At 40.3% G+C, this 12,018-nt stretch overlaps 1 protein-coding gene across 9 annotated transcripts in view; it reads left to right on the top strand.

Moving 5' to 3' along the window:
* LOC108754510 (retinoic acid receptor RXR) overlaps positions 1-12,018 on the top strand; it is a 101,854-nt gene that overhangs the window by 48,898 nt on the left and 40,938 nt on the right. The window contains exon 1 of one of the 9 annotated variants that reach the window (XM_018496871.1): positions 10,022-10,032. The exons of the other annotated variants lie outside the window; for them this stretch is intronic. The gene's annotated coding sequence lies outside the window, so the exon portion shown is untranslated. Of the gene's footprint in view, positions 1-10,021; positions 10,033-12,018 lie in introns of those variants that run through there. 9 annotated transcript variants of the gene reach the window in all.

Genomic DNA, 12,018 nt, shown 5'->3' with positions numbered 1-12,018 from the left:
TATATATATATATATAAATTACAATTAAATTATTGTAATTACAATCGTTTCGTTGTCATGTTTTTGTTACCAATTATATATATTTGTTGATTGAACTTTACATATTATTTATTGCTAACATTATAGCAGTAATAATCACAATTTCAGTAACATGTAATTATATATAGTTTACAAATATAAAACATTTTTCTTTCTACGTACAACCGATATACCGCGTTATCGCGAGCGCATTTATCGCATCGCCCATTCCATATTCCGGAGATAATCGATGCGTATTGTTCGTAAACGATAACTGATATCACCGGCCTGAACACGAAAATATATATGTTACTTTCGGACTTGCATATATTCGTGAAAATCTCGCGACGTTTGCGATACATTTGACTCATGATTAAATGTTTAGATTACGATGCGTGATTCCGTTCTCGCGATACTCATTACGCGGCCACGCGTATATTAATTAGCGTATACGTTACGTCTATGTATGACGAATATTATATCACATTAATGAATCCATTCGATAAAAAGTATCACAGTCGTCACCGATAATAACGCGCTGTTTATTAAATATAAAATTGTATTTATTATTATGTAAAGAATATATTTTACTTTCTGAAATGTAAGAAGCTAATTGTAGAGCGCTCCATAAATCTAGCGTCATAAAGCATTATCGGTGCGTGTAATGTCATATTACTCAATTAACACCAAAAGTGCTTCGTCTTTATAGTCACTAAAGGTGACTCCGACTTTTTCATTATTTGGATGAATTTGTTTGACCTTACTTAACTTCACGATAAATGTAACAATTCTGTTTTTCTAGCTATAATTACTAAACTAAACGAGTTTTGTAGTGGTAACTTTAAAAATTACTACAAAACCGTCAGTCTAATGATGAAACTATAGCTAGAAAAATATTTTTGCGTTATCAAGTTAAGTCTAATCACAAAAGTTAAACCAGAAAATGAGAAAAGCTAAAAGGATCGAGCGATTAAATTACTACGAAAGTAAAGAAAGTGATAAAAAAAACCAGACATAATTTATTGAAAAGTCAAAACATTTCGAAATTCTATTCTTTATATTTTTACAAGAAACACAACGGTAATCCAAAAAAAAAAAAAAATAGAAACGGTCAATGACGACCGGTTGGTTTAGTGTCAACCCGTGCGCTTCTTTACGACACGTCTAATTTTGTTCTATTGAAAATAACGGTACACGGTTTATATAAATAAAAGCTGCGGCCTTGCCTTTTTAATTTTTCTTCTACGATGCTGAATTTATGGAGCACCGTGTATAGTTTTATATCACCATTTCTCCGCGTGATGTGTCCCGAATTTCCATATAAATTTATCGCTAATCTCGTGCTCTAGAAGCGCATGAGAATCCGGGCTTGCGCAATGCTTGCAGTCTGATGATACATATAGATACGAGCGATTCATAGGGAATTGCTCTCGTTTCTCTATCTCTCTTTCTCTCAGCCTCTGTAAATCCTGCGGCTGCGTTTATTTAGCCTAGACCGTCGTTGCCTCTCGTCGTCGTCGTCGTCGTCGTCGTCGTCGTCGTCGTCGTCGTTTCTACATTATCGCACATTTACGTACGGCGCGATCGTGCACGCACACGCGTACGGGATGCGTGTTTCTCCGTGCGATAAGCTCCGTAAGCATCACGCGAGGCTCCGGCAGGCACGCAGAGGCCTCGGCTGCTCCAGTGCAGTTAATGTACACGGGTACGGTGCAACCTTGGCACCGATGGGAACGAGCCGTGAAGAGCAGGTCCTGCTATCGCGTATCGTGTGTACACGTGTACGCGCGCGCATTGCATACAACATTGCCTCTTCTATCTGAACCAGGTCCGCCATGCGTGTGTGGGTCGCGGACGTTACTTTATTTATTCTTTTCTTATTTATTTATTTATTCTTTTTTTTTTACGACGCGCCGTGTGTTTGCGGACGCTTCATTCGGGACGGGAAGAGGATTCCCCTATTTGGAAGATAATTCCGATAATCTTTTTTTCCGCGATCCGAAACGCAAATACCGAACGTGGAATTCGAATAAGAGTGAGATCACGTCCGAGTCTTGGAGCTTCTTTTTTAGGACGATATTCATAGTCCGTGCTTGTTTTCAGACCGTTTTAAGTTCAAAGGACTGGCACAAAATTGGAAATCGGGGAAAATGTCAAGGAAATTGAGAACGATCATGGGAATCAGAAAAAAAGTCAGGGAAAATTTTTTGGCAAAATTTTCTGGAAAGATCCTTGGCTTTGTGATTACATAAGATAAAATTAAAGTAGTTTGATATGTGGCACATCCTACTTTGGCAGTTTTGGAATAGTACTAACTTAACAATTAAGTGCAAGCAATGTCAGCAACATTAATAGCAATTTACATTGCTATGTTAAATTCCTCTCCTTCGATAAAAATATTTGACGGTTTCCAAGTCAGGACGGAAATACAAAAAAATTTCAAAATATTATTGAAAGCTATCAGGGAAGAGCTACGGAATTTTAAGATAAGAAGAATTTGTGACAATCATATCTTAATATGATATACAGCTTGTCTAGTTCATAACACATTGAGAGAAAAATGTCCAAGTATTACGAAGCAAATATTACTTACGAAATTTCATTACAATGACGAGATATACATTCCTGTGAAATATATCTCATTAATTGCAAAAAATAAAACAGATGGCTTACTTGCGAGGAATAACATTTTATTTCGTCCGTATTTAGATCGATATTTATTTTAGCGAATAAATATATATCTCTCGCAATATATTTATTTAGGCGCAGTCTTAAGACTGTACTTAGGACGGTCTTAAGATCCGACCTACGAACATCGGGTCTCAGAATTTCTCTCGAGAACGGCATAACGTGATTACTAGTTTATATTCAATCGCGCTGCGCAGAAGGTGTCAAAAATTATTTTTTTCTGTCCTCCGTATAATCATCGCGTGACGATTGCGATCGACGGGAAGTCCCTCGTCGGCCCGCCGCGAGCATGAAACGACATCGTGCAGAAGGAAGCGATCGTTTATTATAGTCACGTTGGCAGGTTTCTCGCGGTGGCTACTGACCGAATAGATGTACATATCTGTCACGTATAATACAGCGGCGCACACTCGTACGTTTAATATTCCACCGATCATCGGCATTATACACACGCGTGTATTTAATTAGTAGGAGAGGGGGAGGGGTGGAGGGGGGGCGGAGAAAGGAGAGAATATATTTTACGACGTATTATTATTAATATTATCACACTCGGAATGAAACTCGTGAATTCGCTTGATCATTCCGCAGACGGCGGTAAAGTATGCGCTTCTTTTTCTCCCCCTTCAAAATTAGCACTGTCATTTTCATTGTCACTGAGCGACCTAGGATCGAAGGCACCTTAAATTTCGAAATTCATGCCGTTCGGAATACTAGGACACGGAAAGAGAGATGCGCGTCGAAATAGCAAGCGAAGATGAAGATGTATCGAGTATGCTCGTCCCGTATGATGCTTCGTACCGAGATCTTTTTACACGTTACGTGGTGCAGAATGTGCATACAGAAAAATTCTCTCGAAATCTGAATCAGTGGATAGTCACTAATTACCCGATGGCATACTTAGCACTGATAATCAATGAAGTTCAAGTAAAAAATGAAGAGTGAACATTATATAACTAAATTTGAACATTGTATAACTAAAATACTGACATTTCCACGTTAATTTCGATCTTCCAATACCGTATTCATTGAATTTAAGCGCTAAAACAGGATTAGTTAGATCATATAATAAAGATTGGCTAGGTTAGGGATCTCGTGTTTAATTCACTGATTAACAGCGTACTTGGCACTGGATATCAGTGATTATCATTCAGATTTAAAGAGTACTGTACACAAGTAATAATTGCTATCACAAGTAGTTCGTCACAAGCATCAAATTTAATCGAAATATATTCTGAATCCTAGTGAGTTTAATCGAGATTAAACATTAAATCCAATTCGACTCGCTTATTTTACGAAGTCGCCTTTTTCATCAATTTTATAATATTCTTCAAAAGAAAATAAATTTCAGTACGTAATAATAATGGGTTTTTAGAAAATCTGTTATAAGTATATCCTATAAGATTGTCATTAAGAAAATATTCGTTGTTAAGGATAACCGTAGCCTAAATTAAAAAATTAATTGATTAAGCACTTTTCTCTTAGCAATGTAGAATATTTTTCCGTGTGTGTGTGTGTGTGTGTGTGAGACGCGCGGCTGAAAAGACACGCCCTGGGATACGTCAGCTTCATTAGAATACGCGCGTTTTTCACAAGATTACTCTCCGATCGCCGATCTTAGTCACGGTACGAGTGTCCCTCGCTTCCTCCAATGCAAAATGCGACGGATCTTGAACCACCGTCTCGCAACTTGCTCACGTGGAATGTGTCATCGTCGTCGTTACGCCGCTGAGCGAATGAAGATTAAATCTGGAACGGAGAGAAAGACGAGGGTACGCAGGTCGTAAACGCGATTCTCACACGTGAGTTTTAGTTATTCCATACGGCTGTAACTGGCACAATGAGTAAATAAAGCTAAATTTATTCCGTCCTGTTCGCGTGCAGAAGCTGTTTTTTTTTCGCACGTCCTTTCCTTCCAGTACCTCTCCTCACTGTATTTGACGAGTCTATTCGAAAAATGGTAGACGTTGTCGCTTATTTTTTTTTTTTTTTTAATTTCAAATAAATCATTTTATTTATCTACTTTTCGAAACGAATAACATTTTCTTTTTGATATAAGACAAAAACTAAATGAGTGAAATAAATCAGAAATAAGTAAAAGAAGGGTGGACACGATCGAGACTGGATCTTTGAATAATATTTCAACGTAAATTTTAAATGCAGCTTTCAGTTATGTAAACTATACGCCGATTGTTGTTGGACTTGTGAAACGCAATTATAAACTGAAGCTGGAACAACATGAAAAATTAGAAATTAAATTGATCGTCAATTTAATAATTGTACTAATTGATAAGCATCTTAAAAAACACTGCAAATATTGTAACTTCTCGCCGAACAAATATTATTCCAGCCAGAGCCTGGAGTTCGAACCTATAACTTCCCTTGGGTACTCTCTTTTCATTTAGTGGCACAAGTCAACACAAGTATCGTTCTGTTCTTTGTTACTCATGGAATGCAAAGGAAGGTAAAACATTCGCGTTGACTTGTGTCACTAAATGGAAGGCACCCTTAAGCTATACAAGCCGTCTCTTTATCTTTTTTTTTTTTTTTTTCTTTCTCATTTTCATCGCTACGTGCGTCGCTCGCGGTGCCGCCGCGTTGAAAATGATCTTCCGAGTTCGGAACTTTCAATAAACCCGCCAACCGACAGCCGGAAGGGAGGAAAAATAGCGAAAACGCAAAATCGATAGGAGGAACAAACGTTGATTGCGCTGTCAGGTGTGTGTCGGGCACGTTGCAGCTGCAAACAAAACGTTGCCATTGCGTTTAGACCAATCGAAACGCGTGCTCGTCGCTGTCGATACCGCCGACAAGTTCCGCTCGCTTTGCGACTGTCAAGTGAGAGACACTCGCAACAGAAACGATCGATACTCTCCTTCGCAATATTAATTAGGAAAAAGCGGGAAGGGGAGGCTAAAGTCAGTTTCTGAGAGAAGAAGCTGCAATTTTTAAGTTGTAAATTATCGAGTCGTTGAAAGTATAAGCGTCATTGAGATGTGCAAAGAAATGAACAGTTCTTTCTTTTTCGCTCATTTGTCATAATAACGACGTGACTCAAAAATTGTCACTTTTCGGTTGTCAGCGGAAAAAGAATTAAGGGAAACGTTAAAAATGTACGTCAAAAGTGTTTTTTTTTTTAAACTAGTTTTTAAAAATTAGAGGTAGAAATTTCATTTCATCGTGCATTTTTTTTCAAACAGTACTCGGCGTTATTATATTAACTTCTGTTTAGTAAGTGAGATAATATAATACATTTAGGATCCTAATCAAAATGTAACGCTTCGCAATGACTGCGCACAAAAATGTGCAAAATGTCAACACAAAAAAACGGGACAATAAACTGGACAACGCGGTATTTTAGTCAATAACAATCTACTAACACTAGATAATAACTGGACAGAGTTGCAAACTACACATTTTTTTATTTTTAAGTTTGTTCACCAGAAAAACTGCACACATACAATTTTCACCAGAATTCTCCCTCTACAATTATTCCCAAAAATCGATATTACAAAATGTATTCGAAATATTGAAATTTATTTTCTGAAAAAACTTTTCTCCAGACGTTTTTTTTTTTTTTTTTTTCTTTTCTTTTTTAGTATCGTTGTCGCGAGTGATATAATTCATCTTCTGTAAGAATCTCGTGATACCGTGACAACTGACAACAGTACCCGTATTATGTGCAAGTGCTCGTACTACTGTTCCCTCGGACAAATAGTTTCTCGTGGTAATAATTTCGAAACGATTAGCGGGCTCTCATTAACAGGCCGGTGTGTCGCCACGGTGACGCGAAACGGACGCGTCAAGAAGACAATGGGAAGCCTTCGAGAGAACAACACACCGAGGACGAGAAGGTTCGCCTCGTGACTGATGACCTTCTTACCTTCTTTCTTACCTTCGAGCGGGCAATGCCGATTACGTAAGCTCGGCCGGTTAACGTGTTTAGCGCGGAACCATCGGGCATTCGCCGTGGAAGAGAGCACTCGACGGGGAGGTGGCGAAGGAGAAGGATGGAAGGTGGCGGGGGAGGAGCAAAGGGAACCTGCAGTGTCAGCGAGAAGGCGAGAGGAGAGAACGCGTAGCCGCGCGCGGGAACCTTGAAACTGACATTCGTTACGGTGTATTTTTGTGCGGCTTCATCTTTAATCGTCGCTAAAAGTCGCTCGCGTCGCCGCTCTTACGAACGTTTGTTTCGCGAGGGCTGCAAGCCAAGAAATGGCAGGGAATAAGAAGCATTCGTACGCACGGCCTGCCTTTTTTTTTTTGTCTCTCACCTCCGTCTATTTTTATATACGCACGGCGGCGCGCGTTCGCTTTCCTTGTATTTATTATTATTGCGAAATATGTGCTTGCCGAGAATTATTTCGATTTCGTAATTACGCGCGATGCGTATCATCCTCGGCCTCGTATTAAATCCAGCAAAATGAACCGCCACTCGCGCGCTCATTGACGGCTATTTACTCGGCAACATCTTGTTTACCAGCGCCGGACAATGTTTTAAGGGCGATCATCCTTGCCTTCGCGAGGCGTAACGATATTTTAAGGCTATTTAAAGCTTCAATGGTACGCTGCTGCAGCGAGTTATATTTTTATTATCCGCCGGGAGAAAATATTTTCCACTGCGAAGGGGTTAATTGTCGCGCATCGCCGAGCTTGTTCCAGATATCACGCTGATAATCGCGAACGAGTTCTCGGCGACGAGCTCTACAACGTTCCTGTAGGCACGAAATAATCGCAATGTTAATTATACCTATTTAAATGTATATTTAACATAAATTTAATATTTAACATAAATTTCTCGTAGAAATCTTCTAAGCCATAAACGAACGTTGTTCTTTTCGTAGCAAAATTCTGTGAATAAAGAGGGATAGCCATCATCTAGCAATGTATTGTTGCGAGAGAAAAAATGTACTATTCCGCTTTGACTAAAGCCGTAATCACACTAGCGATTACTTTTCAACCCAAAAGAGCAAAAACATCATCGTTGCTTTGCTCTGATTGGTTGAAAAGCAATCGTCAATCGCAATCGCAATCTAATCGACGATCGCTAATGTGATTATGACAACATGAATTGCCGGTAAATGTCGGTTCAGTCGAAAGTGACTCTCTTATCGCTAATCTTTGACTACAGTACCTTTTACACATCTCTTTTTTAACACGTCCAACACGTAAGTTACTTTGCATTCGTTAAGGATCGATTAAGATTCTGATTCTCGAGAATGCAATTCGTTTGAAATCGACTTTTAAATTTAAACTGGATCTGAAGTATACTATTATAAATTGAAACTTCAACCGGATGTTCGAGATAACGTTTCTCGTACATCTTTTTCTAACACGTCCGACATATAAATTGCTTACATTTGTTAAACGCGGTTGTCACAGACTCGGAAAGCCGGGAAAAGTCAGGGGAAAAATGTAAAACAGTGTGAAATTTCGAAATTTGCCCACAATTCCCTGAAACTGCTCCTATTCCAAATAATCATTATAATTTTTTAAATACTACATCCGACGTTTATAATGGAATACGTTCAAAACAACTTGCGCGCTTCAAACGATTTCAATCATTCAAATTTATATTGATTTTATTCGATCTCGCCTTTTCATCGTCACTGCATTCTTTTTTCCAAAACTAATTTATTTTTTGCCGGCTTGAATTCGCATCGAAAATCGTGCCGTGTCACCAAGCTTTCTTCCCCCCCGTTGTTTTTAACATAATATAGACTAGCTTTTCCTACAATCCTCGAGTCTAAATGTACAGATTTACATACTTTTGTATTACTCGTGGAAAATTTGCCATTTTCATCTGGAAAAATCCTGGAACAGTCAAGGGAATTTAAAAATTCATTTTCCGCGGGGCGACCCTGGGCTGATTCTGCCTGCAGTCGAGAACGCAGGCGTTATCCGAAGTCGATAGACTTGAAACGATCCGCCGAGGGAAACGATCCGGAATGTGGCGCGCACATCGGGATCGCGTCGTCCAAGTTCACGTTCGAGCGTTCTCGTTCAAACAAAGTGCCATTAACTACGATTAATTTCTGCCCACGGGTAGTGCGGACTTTTTGCGCATCCCGTATGTACGCGCGTAGCGAGCGCGTTACGCCTCGTTGCACCTGCGAGGGACAGCGGGGAGCAGCGTTCTCCACCACGTAAAACCACCTCCCCCCCCCCCGCGCGCCGCTCGGTTTACCTGGTTGAAATCTCGACCCCGTGACCTTCGCCGTGATATTCACGTACAAGGCCACCCCTTCGTCGCGCTCCGCACGTTCTTATTCATACGTCGCGGCTGCACGCACGTACGCTAAGATCGAAGGATCGCGCAGGAATATTCGCGTCGAGCACTTCGCGGCGGTAATGGCGCGGTAATGGTCGCGAGTGTAATAGCTGAAAATTCAGCCGCGACTGAAGTGTAGCGATAATCGCCGCAATTTTGCGCAATTGGAAACTTTCTTCGCCTATCTTGCCCTCTCCCACTCCTGCGCTTGAAAAATTACTCGAGGGTTCTAATTGAATTACGAAGGAGGTCGGTCGTTAATTGAACCGATAACCGATCGCTCGGTCGTCCATTTTTATATTATTACGTTGTTTACCCTGCGAGAAGGTGTGATTTAAAAATTGTGTAATGAAGACGCGAACCGGAAGGGGCTTGTGTGACATCATACACGACATTGTGAAATTTAACAAAAAGGTCACTCGTTGCATATACTACGACCTACGGTAATAGGTCGTCGCCAGAGGCGCGATTAAATAATAAGTGGTTAAAATAACGAAGACCGTATTGTATAATAATATCTCTCTGTGAGCGGAGTAGCAACGTGATGGTCAGATTTTTTTTTCTCTTTTTTTTTCTTTCTCCATAGTATCATTATTATCCTACGACGCTCATTCACGTGACGATAAAAACAGGACGATAAAAAAAAAAATACCGATCAGTTTATGTGGGATTTGTTAAAACTCATTAAAACTCACGTTCGCAGGATTCATTCCTAAATCTTGATCTTTCAACATTAATTGTTCTCTGCTTCAACATTAGTTGTTCTTTCATTGAAGTTTATCTGAAATAATACTCTTCGAGATCTAAATCTGGAACGCGAGACATTGACATTCGACGGGACGAAGAGAACGAAATTAATTTATTCGAATTGTTGGAACGACGACAGTCCAATGACATTTTTTTTTTTCTCTTTTAAACCGGTGATTCACCCTGTCTGGGACGAGAATTCGCGGCGTGTGTTACACCTGCGGGGGACTCGGCAGCTGCAAACACACCCACTCGAGAGCGCTGCACCTAGGCTGAAATCGCGACCCCGTGACCTTCTCCCGGTGACCCAGGTACCAAGTTGCCCTGCACGTGGCATGTTGCGCTATATAAAGTGCGGCTGCATATAGATCTCCCTCGACCTCTCTCTCTCTCTCTTTCTCTCTCCTCTCTTTCCTCTCTCTCTCTCTCTCTCTCTCTTTCGCTTGCGCTTTCAGGGCCGTACGCAGCGACGCGGTCGCCACCGTGTGCAGTCTGTGCACTCGCTTCATCGATCGTCTCTCTCTGCCCTCTTTCTCTCTCTCCACAACGCGTACGTTGGCGAGAGTTTTCGCGACGATCAACGGCGCGTACTTAACATCGTGAACTTTAGACTTGTTTAGACTTGTTTTGTTATCAGATTACGCGCTCCCGTGTACAAAAGGCCGTTCGTTTTTTTGCGCGTAACGTAAGCCCGGAGGAAAAGCCGTTCGCTTTTCGCTTTTACAAGCTCCGTTGGAAAGGTCATTGTGGACCACGTCGTTATGCACCATCGCAATGCGGACTTTTACGCTGAAATAGCAGCTTCGGAAATCCACAAACTCGGCCGTCCATGTGCCAAAAATCTGAGATAAAAATGTCATTCTCTGAATTTTTTAGAGTGAATCTCATTCCATAAAGGAGTGAAAATATGACCTTTTTTCTTTTTTTTTTTCAAGAGTGACACACAGAGAAATGTTTTGGTACGTATGACCATTTGTTTCATTCATATTTATGTGACTTTAACAACAACTTCCTCTTGCCTTTTCATGAAAAAAAGTGTGTTGTTTTAATCGACATTTGGTTACATTTTTGGCACAATTTTCAAATGAGAAGGTAAAAAAGTTTCCGTTAGTCACACGTATCAGTGAAATAAATAAGATTATACACCAAACATTTCTCTTAGCGCAGAAGAATTTTCATTCTTCCGAGATGAGATTCTAGATTTCCCCGAAGAATTTAGTGAGCCGGATATATTGAAAATCCGAAGAATATCCAGCTTTTCCGAAAATGTACAGCTTCGAAGATACAGCGGGGCGGGGGGGGGCGGCGGGGGGAGGGGGTTTACAGTCCGCGCGAGATTATTCTAACCACGCGTCCTGTCGTCACGTCTCTCCGAACACGAGCCATCTCGAAATGACTGCGGTTGCGAGACGATTTGACATAAGGCACATTTATGCATGAGTATGCAATACTGGCCGGCGCGGCGGTTGCGTTCACGCGCGTGCAATCTCCCGCAATATTCAGACGTTCCAGATGCATGATATTTCGACTTTCCGCGGAGTACCGTACCACGTACCGAGGACACGTATACTCATCTGACCTGATATGCGTGACGAGACTCGCGCAGCAGTCGCCTATCTAACGCGCGATCTTATTTTCACGAACGATCATGAGAATGGTTGCGTTCGCGCGGCGTTACGGAGAGCCACGGAGAGTCGCGCGATATCTCACAAATCTTTACTACTTACAAGCGTATGAAAAGAAGTACTTTTCGCTCGCGGCAATCCTAAAAATGTACGCTTTGTATCTCAATATGCAAAAAATCTTAATCTCGCTCGATCCAACTTTTTTGTTTCGTTCGTTTTTGTATTTTACCATAATTTAACTTTTATCAGCAATAAAAAAACATTTTTTTTTTTAATTGTTCTGGATTGTATAAAAATCTGAGAAAATGTTGGTGTACTTGCCAAAGTGCTTTAACAACGAATCTTTATCATGATAGAGATCAGATTGTATTTTATTTATTTTTCACAGATTTAGATTTACCCGGCAAAGTTCACAATCAGAATATCGATGATATTCCTTTAGAGATCCTCAGTTGCTGACGGAAAGTTAATCGAACTTACATAATTAACGCAAATTCCAATAGAATTCCAATGGAATTTGCGTTAATTATGTAATTTCGATTTATATTTTATATTGATAAGGACCCCAATTGAAAGGTTGAAACGTATATTTTATTCGTTTTGTTACACGAAAAATAAAGAATTTTTGTGCAGTCGAATGAGCTGATGTAGACTCTGATGGGTTTTTTTACA

The sequence above is a fragment of the Trachymyrmex septentrionalis genome, unplaced genomic scaffold (genome assembly GCF_001594115.1).
Source record: "Trachymyrmex septentrionalis isolate Tsep2-gDNA-1 unplaced genomic scaffold, Tsep1.0 scaffold8, whole genome shotgun sequence".
Taxonomy (NCBI): domain Eukaryota; kingdom Metazoa; phylum Arthropoda; class Insecta; order Hymenoptera; family Formicidae; genus Trachymyrmex; species Trachymyrmex septentrionalis.
Note: the sequence above shows the minus strand (reverse complement) of the source record. Positions and strands in the feature narration are given on the sequence as shown.